At 41.6% G+C, this 19,054-nt stretch overlaps 1 protein-coding gene across 1 annotated transcript in view; it reads right to left on the bottom strand.

Annotated features, from left to right (window-relative positions):
- The window catches only part of CLASP1 (cytoplasmic linker associated protein 1), a 268,149-nt gene extending 249,850 nt beyond the window's left edge, over nucleotides 1–18,299 (bottom strand). Inside the window, exons 1-2 of the mRNA XM_061183060.1 lie at nucleotides 18,231–18,299; nucleotides 10,683–10,825 (exon numbers count right to left, since the gene is read on the bottom strand). The gene's annotated coding sequence lies outside the window, so the exon portion shown is untranslated. The remainder of the gene's footprint in view (nucleotides 1–10,682; nucleotides 10,826–18,230) is intronic.
- Nucleotides 18,300–19,054: the final 755 nt, after the last annotated feature.

The raw sequence follows: 19,054 nt of genomic DNA, 5'->3' as shown, positions 1-19,054 counted from the left end.
GGTGTGCTGTTCTATAGATATCTGTCCCTTAATGATTTAAAAGAGTCTATCTGCAACTAGATCACATTTAAGAAAAAAATTGCCAGTTATAGACACCTTAAATTTTTCATATTATCCCCCACTTTTATACTGACTACTTATTCCATATACATATTTATACATGTATATAAAAAAAATCACGTCTCCCCTTTAAAAATAAAAATCTCAGTTTCTAGCACCATACTAAGGGCTGGTTTCTAAGAGTGAAACCTACTAAAAAGGTAAGCAGAAAAGAGCATATATACCCACACGAGAGATTTTCTAACAGGTTTCTGAAACATAAAATATCCAGACTTAGGTAAATAAGAAGAGAGCAGAGCATTTGATATGTCATTTGATAGCATGACAGCTGACATGGCTATCCCAAGTTTCCCAAGGGAGCTGGGTTATACCCAGTGGAAAAAAAGAAAACCTTATTAAGTACGGGTTATTCAATGTGAAGACAGAAGGTGTAAGAAGCTTGGGATATAAAAGCACAGAGTTTTTCTCTTTTACTGAATAAAGAAGTCAAGCTAAGAAGTACTGCAGCAGTGGTTTAAAATTTGGGTTTCATTTCAGCAATTTACAATAAGCATAGGTACTTCACATTTGAAATAGCGCTTTCCAATGCACTAAGTGATTATAAAAATGCCACCTTCTTTATTCCCCCACAAAACCTCTGTAAGATCGTTACTGTCACGCCTATTTCACAGATTCAGAAGCAAAGTAACTTCCAGGGTCACACAACAAGTATGAAACAGAATCAATATTTGAACCTGGGCTTCTAATTCCAAATCCAGGGCTATTTCCACCAAGTCACAGCTGCTGCTTCTCACCAAGAATACACACAAGTCTCAGTACTTTAGAACTGAGTATATATAACTTAGGAAAAAGACCTACACAGGAAGGCTATATCCACCACACTTAATGTTCCCAAAATAAGAGCAGAAGAGCCTGAACAGAGAGAAGCAACCTGTCCTGGCACAGCACACATACTAAGCAAGGGCTCCAGAAACAAGGAACAAAGGAAGAGGAAGAACCATATGCACCCCCAGAAGTAAACCTAGGAGAGCAATCAGCAATCGTTAGCTCAGAGAGCTCAGTATTTCCCACAGATGCCAAAGGGCTGATCCAAAATAGGAAAGAGAGAGAAGAAAAAGGGTAACATATAACCATTGGGGGAAACTAGGTGAATGGTGAAGAGAAACTCTCTGTACTATTTTTGCCTCTTCTTGTGAATCTATACTTATGCCAAAATGAAAAGAAGAAAAAAGTGAAAAGATGTACACGATGTAGACAGGCTCTTGGTCCTAGTTTCCTAAAGTTCCTTAAATACCTAATGTGCCAGTCAATCTGTCAATGAATTCCAGGTCCACTGGAGAGGGAAAGACAAGTGAAGGATCTATTCCAACAGTACATCAAGGTACTTTCCTGGAAGATTAGCTACTTTTCTGATGACTCCTTAGTAGACAGAGAAAAAGGAAAGACTACAACGATGAAATAAACATAAGGTCAGCCCTGGGTAAAGCTCTGTCTTAGGCGTGCACTGCCATGAAAACACATGCTCTGCTACTGTCTCTCACGCCCAAATCATTTCCCTTGCTTCTACTCCTTGCTCCAGAAAGATTCAGACTGAAGACGCAAAATCTGATGGACTGGGAAGACCTACAGTCACAGAGCCTTCAATGATAAGGAATCCTGTGCTTGCTGAAGAAAGAAAACTGAAATAAGCAGAGATTCATTTATTCACTGAGTCTTATTAGGGTTAGCTTCAAATCCTTTCAGTGCAGTGTAAGTGACCTGGCAGAGAAAAATAATTTGCAACATCAGCTGGTCAATGACAAGGACACTGAAAACACAACTTCACATACGGCTTCCTACCCACCCACCATTCAACCAGATTTCAAGCATATAGACTTTAAATCTGTACTCTACTAAGCTTACACGTAACAGCTAGGGAAATTTTGCTATATTTCTCAGATCAACTATAACAGAACACTGCTATTACTATAATAACCTTTTTACATTCATATTTTATGGATTCAGGGAAAAAAATCCAAAAGAAAAGCACAAAAAGAGATCTGTGCCTTGCCTATATTAGTATGTACTGACCTGTACATACAGATGATGCTCCATTTCCAAACTGAGTGTGACTACCTCAATATTTTTCCAACACTGACTTATTCCTACTCATCACTAACATGGTTTTCTTTAAAATGCCTAAAAACCTAACTCTAGTGCTACATTTAAACAAAAAAAATCACTTAAGAATGTAATTGAGGACTTCCCTGGTGGTGCAGTGGTTAAGAATCCACCTGCCAATGCAGGGGACACGGGTTTGAGCCCTGGTCTAGGAAGATCCCACATGCCACGGAGCAACTAAGCCTGTGTGCCACACTACTGAGCCTGCACTCTAGAGCCCGCAAGCCACAACTACTGAGCCCGCGTGCCACAACTACTGAGCCCACGTGCCACAACTACTGAAGCCCATGCACCTAGAGCCTGTGCTCCGCAACAAGACAAGTCACCGCAATGAGAAGCCCATGCACTGCAACGAAGAGCAGCCCCCCACTCGCCGCAACTAGAGAAAGCCCGCGTGCAGCAACAAAGACACAACGCAGCAAAAAATTAATTAATTTTTTTAAAAAACAATGTAATCGAATATAATCAAATACACATTTTAATACACTGCTGATGAGAATAAAATTCATAACTATCTAGGGCAATTTGGAAACCTCTATCAATAACCTTTAAATATGTCTTGATCCAATAGGTCCAAATCTAAGAATTCATCTAAGGAAATAATTTGTTAAGTATTCTAAAATGTATATATAAAGTTGTTCACTGCAGCTGTTCGTGAAAAAGACTTTTTAATGAAAATAAGTGTTCAAGAACAGGAAATTCAGAAAGAAATTACAGTACGTCCAAACAATAGCATACCACGCAATCATTGAAAACCAAAGTAAAAATGTGTTCTTATTGCCCTGGAAAAATACCTACAATCAGTTTAGTGAAAAAAGCAAACTAGAAAACTCCATGTTTCTGATGTCCTTTTTGTTTGTAAAATAAAAAGTAGTCACTTATGTTCTTGGTACATAGAAAAACTATGGAAAGAAACATACCAAAGCATTAACACTCTATTTTCTACAATGAAAATGTACTATTTATATAATTTTTAAAAGTACACGTTAAACCCAGAAATAAACCCACACACCTATAGTTAATCTTCGACAAAAGAGGTAAGAATCTACAATGGAGAAAAGACAGTCCCTTCGGCAAGTGGTGCTGGGAAAGCTGGACGGCCGCACGTAAATCAAGGAAGTTATAACACTCCCTCACACCATACACACAAACTAAAAACGGATTAAAGACTTAAGTATAAGACATGACATCATAAAACTCCTAGAAGAGAACATGGCAAAACATTTTCTGACATAAATCGTAGCAATGTTTTCTTAGGTCAGGCTTCCAAGACAACAGAAATAAAAACAAAAATAAACAAATGGGACCTAATCAAACTTACAAGCTTTTGCACAGCAAAGGAAACCATAAACAAAATGAAAAGACAATCTACAGAATGCGAGGAAATATCTGCAAACAATATGACCAAAAAGGGGTTAATATCCAAAATATACAAACAGCTCTTACAACTCAGTAACAAAAAAACAAACAACCCAATCAAAAAAGAGCCAGAAGACCTAAACAGACATTTCTCCAAAGAAGACATAAAGATGGCCAATAGGCACATGAAAAGATGCTCAATATCGCTAATTATTAGAAAAATGCAAATCAAAACTACAACGAGATATCACCTCACACCGGTCAGAATGGCCATCATCAAAGAGTCTACAAATAATAAATGCTGGTGTGGAGAAAAGGGAACCCTCTTACAGTGCTGCTGGAAATGTAAACTGGTGCAGCCACTGTGGAAGACAGTATGGAGGTTCCTTAAAAAACTAAAAATAGAGTTAACCATATGATCCAGCAATCCCACTCCTGGGCATATATTCGGAAAAGACAAAAACTCTAATTTGAAAAGATATATGCACCCCAATGTTCATAGCAGCACTGTTTACAATAGCCAAGGCGTGGAAGCAACCTAAATGTCCATCGACAGATGAATGGATAAAGAAGATGTGGTACATACATACAATGAAATACTACTCAGCCGAAAAAAGAATGAAATAATGCCATTTGCAGCAACAGGGATGGACCTAGAGATGATCATACTAAGTGAAGTAAGTCAGAAAGAGAAAGACAAATACCATGTGATATCACTTATACGTGGAATCTAAAATATGACACAAATGAACTTATTTACAAAACAGAAACAGACTCACAGACATACAGAACAAACTTACAGTTACCAAAGGGGAAAGGCAGTGGGGGAGGGATGAATTAGGAGTTTGGGATTAACAGATACACACTACTATATATAAAATAAACAATACGAACCTACTGTATAGCACAGGGAACTATATTAAATAGCCTGTAATAAACCGTAATGAAAAGTATATGAAAAATATATGTGTAACTGTATCACTTTGCTGTACACCAGAAACTAACACAGCACTGTAAATCAACTATACTTCAATAAAAAATTAAAAAAGAAAAAAATGTTAAAAATAACAGTGTATAACTGATTCACTTTGTTATAAAGCAGAAACTAACACACCATTGTAAAGCAATTATACTCCAATAAAGATGTTAAAAAAAATAAAAAATAACAGTGGTCCTAACAGAGCAATGCTGCCAGCTTGCACACGCACAGATTACCTGGAAGACCAGTCAAGAAGCTAGAAGCAGCGGCTGCCTCTGGGAATGGGATGTGGAAGAATGATAAAAAGGATGGAGGAAGGCTTACATTTCACTCTCTATCCTTGGGCACCTTTTAAACTTTTTTAACCATGTACATACAGTATCTAGTCAAAGGAAATACACATTTCAAAACATTAAGATGTTCATATTCTTTCTAGTATAAGCATATTGCGTCCAATAAATACCAGAAAGTTATTTGTAAAGTCAAAAAGAACCGTAATCCTGAAGCCACAGACATCATCAGTTACTACAAAGAACCGAAAAACATTTAAAAAGCTAGTTCTTCAGCAAATTGTCCATCGCTAGTATACTCATCTCTAGCAGGCAGCACTGGTAACACCTATAGGGAAGCAAAGTGTACTTCTGAAGCTCTTCCAGCCATGGAATTCCTGCAAGATCAAAGACAGGCAAAAAACAAAAACACACAAGTAATGAGAAGAAAAGTGCTCGATTAGTTTTTGATCACTGAACTACAGCCATGTTTTAATTCAAAAATAACACAAGACAGAGTCATACACGTCTACAAAATTACTTTTAGGTCATACGCTTCTATAAAATTACATTTTTAAGTGTACTAACTAGAGGATTCTCTCATCGCCAGCCGGGTTTTGTTAAAACCTCTAAGATGGGTAATTCGGCAATATCTCTCAAAATTTTAATGACACATAACATTCAACCCACAAGGTCGACTTACAGGAATTCATTCATACACATGCAAAATAAATTATTATAGGATTATTCTTTATAGCATAGTTTTATAAATGCAAAAGACTGGAAAAAACTAAATGTTCCTTAGTAGAGTGCTGGGTAAATTATGGTATGCCATACAATGGCATACTATTCAGCCATACTCTTCATTTTCAAAAAACTATGAAGAAGCCTTTAATGTATTGATACTGACATAGACTGATTTCCAAGATATATTAAGTAAAAAAAAAAAGCAAAAAGCAAAATTCAGTAGTCTACCATCTGTGCAAGAAAGGAGAGTGGGGGAAGGCATATATATATATATGCACTTTTTCATACATATAATTAATAACATTAGTGTCTCCAGGGAAAGGTAGATGGCAGACAGCAGAGGAGGGAATCTAATCTTTAAAACATGTGTATGTATTAACTGTTCAAAAAAGAAATATTTTATAATTTAAAAATTTTAATGCATTTAACTAGCAGTTCTATCTCTCCTTTCTAGGTAAGTTAAACAAGATGAAAGGAACCTTCAGGCCCACAAGGATATCCCTGAGGTATGCGTTAAAAAAATCTTTACAGCCAATAACGCATGTAATAAGCTTGTGACTACAATAAAAATTACATAAGTTTAATAATGTCATAACTATCCATATGCAATCTCAATAGCAACCAATTTCCCAAAAGCATAATGTCTAACCCCACCCCCAAAATTCCAAAACGGAATGACTGATCAGTTGATGATTCCAGTAAAATAGAAGAGTCCGGATTTTTTTAGGACCCAGGGTTCTCTGTGGGAGGTTAGTTTCAGCCTTCTCTCAGCCAGGGTGCTTTCTTGGCCACTTCACAACATTAGACTGTGGGGTTAACATGGCCAAGAGTCAGGCTCCTTGTCCCCTGTCACAAGCTCGGTCTCCAGCCAACATAGCTCTCTCATAAATGGAAGGCAAGAGCCAGGCCCCAGAGTGTACAGCCAGGGGGCTGTGGACCTGCTCAGGGCTTCACATCCTTCTGACGAAAACAGGAAGGGACACATCCTTCCCCACTGCCAGATGAGAAGCCCTTACCCGCCTCAGCCTTCCACACTGAACTCAGGACACTCACCAGGGAACTCCTCACTGTCTCCTTGCTCGTCCCGCTTCCTTGGGGGCGGAGCTCTCTGGGAACAGGGCTGACAGCCCTGCTCTCTGTCCTCAGGCACAACAGTAAAGTTTGTTGAAGATTCTCACCAGAGTACATAGTGCATTCTCTACTAATTACCCAGATACACCCCAGAATAACTCTCTCATTTTAACGGCAGTGGTTTTCCTTAAGGGCTTTCAGTGTTTTGGGTCCATTTCTCATGAACACCTATGTACACACTTTCTGTGTCCCCTCCGGTCACCCACGCCACCCCAAAACAGATCTAGCGAGCAAATGACTATAAGGTGCGCCTCATCTTCCAGGGCTTAGTCACGCTTTCATGATTCCACAAAACCATTACTACACAATTTGGCTAAATACTGTCACACTGTCTAAACAAATGCTTCTGTGGCAATTTCCAAAATCTACTCCAAATTCTGAAGTGAATGAGAGTAAGAAAAGCTTTTCCCATCGTGTTCACTTTATAAACGCAGTCACAGGCCACAGGCAATGGCTACCAACAGGCGAGTTCAATCAGCAACAGGCTAAAGTACCACCCCGTCAGCCCGCATCAAGAGCGTGGCAGGAGAGCATTTCTTTTGAAAGGGCCATCCTCCTCAGAATGGGATCCTGTGTCTGGAGGGCGATCTATTAAGTGATAAAAATACTTCTTAAGTCAAACTTTTTAGACAAAGATATAGCCTTAGATTTAGATACATACCAGGCCCAAATTCTCCATAAATAAGGCCAGAAGAAGCAAAAGAAAATAGCATCTCTCCTTCCTACCTGCCCCCCTCCCCGATGAATAACCAGTATCTCATGATAAGTGTTTATAACAGATGCTAAGGAATACCTACTTAGGAGTCAAAACTTACTGGAAAACAAAACATCAAAGGCCAACCTTTAAAATGAGCCTTCCCCTCCCTGATATCTGGATGGCAGATTACAAAATGGACTCCCAAGGGAGGTCTGATCACTTAGGACAAGTAACATTAGACCCTACTGAACACTAAAGAGTGTGATGGAGGGAAATCTGATAATACGGACCCAGAGAGAAAGATCAGATACTTGTCCACTAGTTAACTTTTCAGATTTCTAGGCAAAAGAAGATTTTCTAATGATACTTAATTCTCTCGTTAGAAAAGTAATATATACTCATTGTATACAAATTCAAAATAATTTTTGAAATTAAAAGCATTTGTTGGGACTTCCCTGGTGGCACAGGGGTTAAGAATCCACCTGCCAATGCCGGGGACATGGGTTCGAGCCCTGGTCCAGGAAGATCCCACATGCCGCGGAGCAACTAAACCCATGCACGACAACTACTGAGCCTGCGCTCTACAGCCCGCGAGCCACAACTACTGAGCCCGCGTGCCGCAACTACTGCAGCCCCCGCGCTCTAGAGCCTGTGCTCTGCAACAGTGAGAAGCCACCACAAGGAGAAGCCCGCGCACTGCAACGAAGAGTAGCCCCCGCTCTCCGCAACTAGAGAAAGCCCGCGCGCAGCAACGAAGACCCAACGCCGCCAAAAATAAATAAATAAATTTATTTTTAAAAAAAGAGCATCTGTCAAAAATGAAAAGGCAGGGTCCAGATATACAAAAATCACACCTAAAATGAGTAAAATTCCCAATTTAAAACTCATCATAATCTTAAATAACAAGTTAAAAATGTTTTAATCATCCATGAAATGAACACCATATTATGCAGCCTAACTGACATTTATCCATATAGCTAATGTCACATACAAAAAAATTCCTAAGGCATTTGAAAGGCCCAATACTATTATCAATCCCCACATTTGGGAAAATGACTTAAAAGGACCTGAACTTAAAATCTTAAAGAACTTTATAATATACTGATCATTATTCTTTTAAGAATAATTTTCTGGGAATTCCCTGGCGGTCCAGTAGTTAAGACTTGGCCCTTTCACTGCCGTGGGCCCTGGCTCAGTCCCTGGTTGGGGAACTAAGATCCCACAAGCTGTGTGGTACAGCCCCACCTGCCCAAAAAAAAGAATAATTTTCTGCAATTACCCAAATGTATTCACAAAGATCTATGTTTAGCTTCACAATTCAGTCAATAAAAGTTAAGCACATCACTTACACCGTACTGGACTGGGCACTAGAGTGAATGGGGGACCAAAGAAGGTTGGAAATTGAAAAACAGAGATATATAGTCTACTCTTAATGTCCTTATAATCTATATCCGAACACAGGAGACTTAAAAGTAACTATACAAAATCTAAAGAAAGGGAACTCACATTTACTAAGTGTATCTTACACCTCAAGTAGCAAAGTTGCAATACACACACAACATCCATGAATCCTGTCTCAAGGGAAGAAAACAGGGCAGGGTGGGAGGGTGTTGAGGTTGAGGAGGGCAGGCTGTGAAGTCAAAAACCCAAAGCAAAACATAAACGCCAACTGAGTGATACAGAAGATAAGTACAGTTGTCATTAGTCTTCCACAAATGGTGCTGGGACAACTGGACATCCACATGCATAACAACAAAGTTAGAGCCCTATCTCACACTATTTATACAAACTAACTCAAAATGGGTCAACAACCTCAATGGAAGAGCTACATCTATAAAACTCTAAGAAGAAAACACGAGAGTAAATCGCCAAGACCTTAGATTTGGCAATAGATCCTTAGATATGACACTAAAAGCATAAGCAGCAAAAGAAAAAATACATTAATTGGACTTCATCAAAATTAAAAACTTTTGTGCAGCAAAGAACATACGTTATCAAGAAAGTGAAAAGACAACCTATAGAAGGAATGGGAGAAAATATCTGCAAATCATATATGAGTTTAATATTCAGAATATGTAAGAACTCCTAAAACTCAAAAACAAAAAGACACACAATCCAATTTAAAAATGGGCAAAGGACAACAAGGTCCTACTGTATTGCATAGGGAACTATATTCAATGTCTTGTAATGCGCAATAATGGAAAAGAATATGAAAAAATATATATGTATAACTGAATCACTTTGCTGTATACCAGAAACTAACACAACATTGTAAATTAACTATACTTCAATCTAAAAAAATAAAATGGGCAAAGGACTTGCACAGATACATGGATATTTCTCCAAAGAAGATATACAAATAGCCAATAAGCACAAGAAAAGATGATCAACATCTTAGTCATTAGGGAAATGCAAATCAAAACCACAGTGAGATACTACTTCACATCTACTAGGATGGCTATAATTTTAAAAAACAGAAACAAAGAGAAGATAACAAGTGTTGACAAGGATGTGGAGAAACTGAAACCCTTGTACGATGCTGTTGGGAATGTAAAAATGTACAGCCACTGTGGAAAAAGTCTGGCAGTTCCTCAAAAAGCTAAACATGGAATTACCACATGATCCAGTAACTCTACTCCTAGGTATATACCTATTATTGAAAAAAAGACTCAAATAGAAATTTGTAAACCAACATACATTACAGCATTAGTCACAACAGTCAGAAAGTGGAAACAACCCAAGTTCCATCGGCAGATAAAGGATAAATAAAACGTACAATATCCATACAACAGAATATTATTCAGCAATTAAAAAGGAATAACATTCTGACACAGACTACAACATAAATGAACCTTGAAAACATTACGTTACGTGAAATAAACCAGTCGTAAAAGGACATATATTATTCCATTTATATGAAATATCTGGAACAGGCAAATTCATAGAACTAGAAGATTAGAAGTTACCAGGGGCTGAGGAAGAGGGACGAACAGGGATTTACTGCCTAATAGTTACAGAGTTTCTGTTTGGGGTGATGGGAAAGAGTTGGAAGCAGATTACGGTGACTGTTACCCAATGTGAATGTCATTAATGCCACTGAATTATATACTTAAAAATGGTTACAACGGCATATTTTATATTATATATATTTTACCACAATAAAAAGAAAAAAAAAAAAACAGTTTCTATAAAGTCTTTAGGAGTCTGGATTGCCCAAGGGTAGATTTCAAATCAGGGACTCAAATCCAAAATGGACTGTAGGTCCCCAGATCTGACTAACCCTCATGGAAACCTTAGTGGAAGCTTGCATCTCTACATCCTTCCTGACCAGTGAAGAGGCCTCTCCAGATGCTGCCGGATGCTGGAAGCAGACTTTCCCCCAAGGCAGCCCAGTGACCTTCCATGCAGGAAGAATAACCTGTGCTGGAAAAAAACAGAGATAAGTGGAAAGGAAGCTGAAGAATCCAAAAGCCAAACTCTGCTACTCTGCAGCTGTGTGACCATGGACACATTACTCAAGTGCTCTAACGAAGCTTCAGCTTCCTCGCATTATGAAATGAAAACAGCATCTACCTTTAAATGTTGACATAAGACCTGACAAAAGTACTCCTACAGCACCCAGCCTAGTGCCTGGCAGATGGTGGGTGTTCAGTCTACGATGGCTGTTGCTATTGGGACGAGAGGTCTGTTTGCCACCCCAGAGGCAACCAAAGGCTGAGCAGGACATGGCTTGGATCTGGAGAATTCTATGACTTACCAGAACTTAAATAAAATGCAGACTTCAGAGGAGGAGCTGTTTCTATGCAGTTCAAACTCTTAGAAAGACTGGCTTATTGTTCACAGAATGAACCCAGCTACTCCACGTTAGGAAGGGCGCGGCTACACAATTCACTCTCTCTGTACAACAGGCCTCTGTTCACAACAGAGCCCTGCCTTTACCAGCAGGAGAGACGTGCTCTGTGGAGGAGCGGAGCAGGAAATCAGCTAGGAGGTGGACCTGAGGCAGCTCTCCAACACCGGTGGCCTCAGAAGCACTTGAGAAATCTGTTAGACAGAGATGCCTCACCCCCACCGCCAGACACTCTGATTACTAAATATTTCAGGCAGGGCCCTTGAGCACAACTGTGTAAAGAAACACTTGAAAAGGGAAGGCACAGAGATGTTACAAGACTACCTTCTGATGTTGGCAAACACACCCGTCTGCCCCACAAAGTAAGACCTGCGTTTTCCTCCAAACCTGTCGAAAACGCACTGGCTTTAGCAATGCGGAGGGATCGCCTGCAGGTGATATCCAATTCAACCTGCACGCTCTGCACCTCTCACAGGAACAAAAAGAACCAAAAAAAATGACTTAAATCATATTACCAGAAGTTAGTAAAATTTTTGTCAAACACCCTTAAATTGCTTAGGAAATTATTAACTTGTTCAACTTTTTGGTCCGCAATCAGGCAATATGTATCAAAAGTCACCCAATATTCTCACTTCTTAAAATTGATCTGAAGGAAACAACACAAAAGCAGCAAACTACACGCAAAAAAAAAAAAAAAAAGCCACCGTTGTAGTATATATAATATCAAAAAAAATAAAAGATAACGTGCCTGTCAAGGATCCCAGTTTACCAAAATTTGCCATATCAACTCAAATACGACAAAGCTATTAAAAATTTTAATGATGTGTACTATGTCATTACACGGAAACTATTCAAAAAACACGCAAGACCTAAAATTACTTACTAAAAAGCATGGACATATGGACAGCTTTAAAGGGTGACGCGTTAAGCAAAAACCTTGTGGGGGGATGGGTGAAGGGCATCAAAAGGTACAAACTTCCAGTTATAAATAAATAAGTCCTGGGGTTATAATGCACAGCATGATGACCATAGTAAATAGTACTGTGCTGCATATTTGAAAGGTGCTAAGAGAGTAGATCTTAGAAGTTCTCATCACAAGGAAAAAATTCTATAACTCTGTAGGGTGATGGATCTTGACTTACTGTGGTGATGACTTCACAATATACAAAAATATTGAATCATTACGTTGCAAACCTGGGAACTAATATACTGTTGTATGTCAATTCTATCTCAATAAACACAAAAAAAGGAACTTCTCTGGTGGAGCTGTGGTTAAGAATCCACCTGCCAATGCAGGGGACATGGGTTCGAGCCCTGGTCCAGGAGGATCCCACATGCCGCGGAGCAACTAAGCCCATGCGCCACAACTACTGAGCCCGCGCTCTAGAGCCCACGAGCCACAACTACTGAGCCCATGCACCACAACTACTGAAGCCCGCACGCCTAGAGCCCGTGCTCCGCAACAAGAGAAGCCACCACAGTGAGAAGCCCGTGCACCACAACAAAGAGTAGCCCCCGCTCGCTGCAACTAGAGAAAGCCCGTGCATAGCAACGAAGACCCAACGCAGCCAAAAGTATAAAATAAAAAAATTTTTTTAATTTTTAAAAAAGGGAATCACATGAATGTTTAAAAATAAATAAATACAAAAAAAAAGTCTTTGGATAAAAAGAAAAGACAAGACCTTGTGTTAGGACAGCTTGGCATGGGTTTTCCCCCTCTGGCCTCTCAACTTTTTGTATTATTGCCGTATCACTGTAATAGAACTCTAAGTAAATTTAACCGATTCTGCTTGGAAAGGTAACTGGACAACAATTCTAGAGAGCTGGAAAGTGGATTCACTGACCTCAGCCATCTTGAACGAAGATAAACACACCCAAATGTGCCATGGTAACAAGATGGCCATGAGGCCAGTTCTAGGCTTTTTTTCAGAAAAAGATAAACCTTAACAGATATGGTAACTACTTTTTTTATTTGAATTTTTTTTTTTATACAGCAGGTTCTTATTAGTTACCTATTTTATACATATTAGTGTATACATGTCAATCCCAATCTCCCAATTCATCCCACCACCACCCCCCTGCCCCCAGATATGGTAACTATTAAACTTAAATTTACATTTTTTAAAAAGCAAGTATAAACACACTAAAAGAAAGGAGGAAATCTGGTTTGGCAGCTATTCATGTGGCAAAAGATCAGAGGACTTCAGAACCACAACTTCAATATAAGGTAACAAAATCATGTAGCTAGGAGACAATTTACATAAAAACAACATTAGGCGAGAAACAGAAGGCCCAGTTCTCATCCTAGTTCTATCATGTACTGGGATTTAACTTGCAGGTCTTGGGTTCTCATCTGTAAATTGGTAGGATAACGATGGTATCTTCTCTGCCTACCTCACAGGATTTTGAAGGAAACAAAGATTATGAATGTACAAGTGCTTTGAAAATCCAGGGTTTGTTCCCTTGGATCTGGCTATTAGTATTATAAAGACGTTCATATACAAGCTACAAACAAGGGTAACCGTGTTTAGGAGGTACACTCCAAACCAATAATAAGCGGACATGCCTCCCAAGGGGCCCAGGGTCTGGGGCCAGGCCTGTCCCTTTATCCGGATGTTCAAATCTTTCAGGAGAATCTATTCGTCTACTTCTTGGCCATTTTTTTTAATTCGTAAAAGCAAATGTAATCACTAACAAAATTAATAGAGAATGCAGGACTCTCAAACTGGGTTTTTAAGAATTACCTGGGGATTGTTAAAACTATGGCTGCCCACAGGCTTCCCTGGTGGCACACTGGTTAAGAATCCGCCTGCCAATGCAGGGGACACGGGTTAGCGCCCTGGTCCGGGAAGATCCCACATGCCACGGAGCAACTAAGCCCGTGCGCCACAACTACTGAGCCCGCACTCCTAGAGCCCGCGAGCCACAACTACTGAAGCTTCTGCACCTGGAGCCCGAGCTCCGCAACAAGAGAAGCCACCGCAATGAGAAGCCCGCGCACCGCAACGAAGAGTAGCCCCCGCTCGCCGCAACTAGAGAAAGCCTGCGTGTAGCGACGAAGACCCAACGCAGCCAAAAATAAACAAACAAACAAATAAATAAAAACTATGGCTGCCCAGACCCCACGCAGACTGAACTAACCAAAATCTCTGGGTGGCTGGGGATAAATAAGACCAGGCCATTTGTATTTTAAGAAGCTCTCCAAGTGATTCTGGTGGCCTGATTACTGCTATTATTATTACGTTGTTATTAATCTTAACTGCCACCATGAATACATGCCAAGAATCCCATATACCCACTCAGTATACGCCAGTCACTGTTCTCAGCATCTTACATATATTATCTCACTTAATCCTCACACAGTCCTACAAGTAGATACTACTATTAACATTGCCCTCCCTCCACCCTCCTTTTATAGAGGTAATCACTGAAATACAAAGAGATGATTTCACTGGCCCATGGCCCAAAGTCACAGGGCTAGTAAGTGGCAGAGCCAGAAAGCACAACAAAGTTTGAAAATCCTTGATACTGTTTCCTAACCTACAACAGTAACTGTATACTCTGGTCAGTATAAATAAATTCTGCTTTATTTCAAACATCGCATTTAAAGGACCCTAACAAAACCAAGTTGTCTCAAGAGAGTGTGGTGAAATCAGGTTAATCCATGAGGGGACAAAGGGTCTAGGGCTGTTTACATACTTCAGCATCACCAGCACCAATTCGTAACCGTTTTGTCTGTCTTCTCTATTAGACTGTGAGTGAGCCCTTGAAGTGCGGGGACCGGCTATGTCTTTTCAACTGTACCCTCATGGTACCTGGTATCTAACTAAAGAAAGGGTTTAATAAATTAATCAATAAATCTAGAGAAGGCCTGATGACTGTCCTGGAAAATGAAAGGCTCTTTCATAGAAAAGAAACAGACGTGATTCATGTTGCTTCCGGGGGTACAACTAAGATCAACAGGTAAAAGGGGAGGGGCAGTTTTGGAGACAGTCTAAAATACCTTTCTAGCAACCAAGACCTGTCCAGAGACAGGAAAGCGTGCCTGCAGTTTGTGGCTAAAGACCAAAATATCGTAGATAAAAGGCAGGATGTGGGACTATGGGGCCTCTAAGAGCTCTTCCAAGGCTCAAATTCTGTTACTCTAAGTTACCATATATTCCTTTATTCCTTCACACATTCTACAGTGACTAGTTACACCAGCGCAGTCGTCCAAGCACAGAGGCTACCACAAAGTGTTCTACAAACTCCAGACCCCTCAAGGATCTAGAGAAAAGTAAATCACCGGAGTGAATCTTCCAAGGAGGAAGATAATGGATACAACAGGGACCAGCAAGGAGGCAGGAGAATTCCAGGCAAGAAACAAGAGAAAAGTCAACAAAGGTGTTATGGAAGCAATGCTGCCGTTTGAACATATCTGAGCTACGTCTTTAGGGATCCTTGTGGGGAAGTGGACTTTGGCTGCCGTAAGAATCTGGGGAGGAAATGCATTCAGCATGGCAGTAATGGTCTGAGCATAAGGGAGGCGGGAAAGCCCTGGGGTGACGAAGACCCGGCTAGAAACACTCAGGAAATTCTGGTGCTAAAAAGAAAAGGCTTTCAGAGGTCAGTCAGCCAAACACACACACTCTTTATGGATGCCGACCTGGTTGCACTGGGTAAAGAAAGCTTAGTTTACTTTCTTAAATTACATTTCACAAACCAAAGACTGAATCATCAGGGATTCTGTCTTTAAACATTTGTTAGTTTCTGCTGTCTATTCTTTCCACTATTTGACAACCAGACTTGCAGTTAACAAAACTCTTATCAAAACTCAGCTCTGAGCCTAACATTTACGATCCCTTAAATGATTATAACATTTACCAACAGTACTATGAAATAAAAAGTATTATCTACCAATCTAAAAAGCTACAACTTTATAAGTAGAAGACTGTTAAGAATAAATGGAGTCTGAAAAAATTAATTTATGTCTCAGGTCCAAAAAACTATCTCACCCAATTTATAAACTGGGAGATTAAGCCTCCTAAAAAAAAGAGAATTAACAAAGGACTGAAGGAAAAAAATCTAAATCCCAGACCAATGAACAAAATATAACACGTCTGAATGATAAACTTAATGGTCTTCTAGCCATTCATTTCTCAACATCCCTGTCAAACTATTTTAAGGATCTGAAATCTTGCTCTATAAAAAGCAAGTTCCCATCATCTGAACTACACTTAAGAGATTCTATCGCAGTAGTTACTGAAGCATAAAAAACCAAGCTTCAGATTTTTGCTTCCTGTTAGTACAAAAAAATGCCTACCTGTTTTACGTAAAGTTGAGTCTGTGGCCAAAATCCTGGCACACTAGGAGATCAAGGTTTTCAGTTCTAACACTGATTTAAGGTGCGAAGGCCTTTTCCCTACTTACTACCGCTTAAACTGTGACATGGAGATAAAATATATGACACCTCCACCACCAACAGTCTCTTCAAAGGATTTCTGACTCCGCTTAACCTTAGCTGGGAGAATATAAAACTACGGCTGAAAACGCCTCAACAAAAATTAAAACTTCAGAAATGTGAAACTGCTACACGTTAGCTGATAAACTATGAATTATAGAAACTGAGATCTCAGTAACAATTGCCAAAAAAGGTGCAATTACACAATCTCACAAAAATGGATAAGCAAACACCTCACCAAAATTTAAATCTTTCTTAGCAAATGGAGAAGATAAATAATGTTCAGTAACTCTGGGACACTGTGGTGTAATTTTTCTTATCTATATGGTCTCTGCAGCAATGTTACTATTCTCCACTGCTCCCTTTGCTTTGGATGAGCAAAGGGAGCCCACGGTCCAGGATTCCTCATATCAAGAGCACAGCAAATGTCACAATAATAGTAATAAAAGCAACAATTTCTAAAGCCATCATTTATACCGGACTCTGGCCCCCGAACAGGGTGCAAGGCACATGGCAGCAGGCAACTATTTCTCGCTTCTGATTCTTCTGCATCACTGCCTCCCAAAGGACTAGAGAATCTAAAGCTCTGGACGCCACATCTACAAATCAAAGTACCATGTTTAAAGAGCTCACAGGTTCTACGGATGGTCAGCAGTTAATGAACGAACCCCAAGACAGAGAAACTCACCCAGATGCAACAAAACACGCTTCAAGGCTCCATCTAATTTTTGTTTTTAATTTTTGGAGTAAACACAAGTATTAAAAAAAAAAAATTATGTAATAAGTGAGACTCTGGAAAACCCGACTCATCCGAGCGGCTCGTTAAACGGGAAAGCAAAATGCGATTAGCTCCATTGTAGCCAAGCAGGCTAACGTGCAAGAGCACCCACTCCTCTCCGTCAGAGCGTCCCTGCCAATACCGAAGAACAACAAAGGCAAGTTGAGGAGGCTGCACAAGGCTTAACTCAGCACTTGTCCGCTTTGCCAGCCTCCGAAGAAGCTCGCCGCGGGCCCAGGGACCGCGGGGCCCCTGCGTATCCGGCCCGGCCCGCGCTCGGCTTTGTCTGGCCCGCCTGGACCCGTTCCCCCCGGATCTTCCTCCACACCCATCACTCGCCCGTGACTATAGTTGTGGTGGGTTTCTCCCCCTCGCCCCCTCCCCTCGCGAGCCCCGCTCTTTTCAAACGCGGCTTCGCCCACCCGGCCTGGGAGACTCGGGTCGGGAAGGGGGCCCGGGGTGGGGTCCGGGAGAGGAGAAGAGAGGGGGACACACAAAGCCGGGCTCACCCCACAGCCGCCCCCCTCCCTCTGCAAAGCAGCCTGGGATCAGCGACCTGCGGGCTGGATAAACAGCCCTCCCCTCCCGCTCCCCGCCCGGCTCCCACCTAAGGGCCGCCCCCTCCCCCCAAAGTGCACCCAAGAGCGGATGACAGCGCTGGACCTCGCCCCCACCCAGCCTCGGCGCCCACCACCGCGAGGGGGGGCTGGGGCCTGGAAGGGCTGGGGTCTACACATCCTCGCCCTAACCGGGGACTTACAGCCGTATTAGTCGCTCCTGTTGCCCCTGCGGACCACACGGCCACCGCCTTCTCCTCCACCCCAATGAGGTTAAGCGCTTGGTGCGGGGATTAAAAAAAAAAAAAAAAAAAAAAAAATAGAAGCCCAGAGCGCCTGCGCAGTGCGGTCTCTCTTTTTTCCCCTTACCGCCACGACCCGGCTAGACCATAGAGAGTGTAAACCGAGACCAGAGAGGCGCCTGCTTCTCTATGGTAACGCCCCCGCGCAGGCGCTCCACTGGCTGCGCCGGGCTTCGGGACCTGCAAATCCCAAGAGCTTTTGCCTCCTTGGAGAACGTCAATTGGCCCTGATGGGGACCCGTAGGGAAAAGTTATTTAAGGAAAGGGGGGCCAGAATGGAGTTGGGCCCCCCCTCCCCCACGAGGAGTTGCGGCAAAACTCAGGGAAGGCGGGGAGGGTCGGATCTAAGCGGCCATGGCAGTAGGGCACCAGAAAGCAGGGAGCGTAGAGCTCAGGAGGAACCAAGAAAGCCTGGGTAAAAGTCGTCCGGCCGGAACTTCCTCCGGTGGGGGCGGGGGGTGTCTCATACCTGAAGGAACCGGCCTTTCACTTCTGGGTTACGCGCGTCGCGCCCCGGCCGGGCGTCCGGGGCGAAGGAAATTGTGCCCTGCGACTTTCCGTACCTCGGCTCCTCTTTCCCCGCTCGAGGAGGCGCGGGCGCTGCAGCCGGAAGCACACCTTTTTAACGGTTCTTTTCCCTTTTTGAAACCGAGCCAGCCCCGTGGAGGCCTCGGAGACCCTTGAGACTTTCTTCCTCGAGCAGCTGCACAGATGAGGCTGCTTGT

This window comes from Eubalaena glacialis, chromosome 1 (assembly GCF_028564815.1).
Source record: "Eubalaena glacialis isolate mEubGla1 chromosome 1, mEubGla1.1.hap2.+ XY, whole genome shotgun sequence".
Classification (NCBI taxonomy): Eukaryota; Metazoa; Chordata; class Mammalia; order Artiodactyla; family Balaenidae; genus Eubalaena; species Eubalaena glacialis.
Note: the sequence above shows the minus strand (reverse complement) of the source record. Positions and strands in the feature narration are given on the sequence as shown.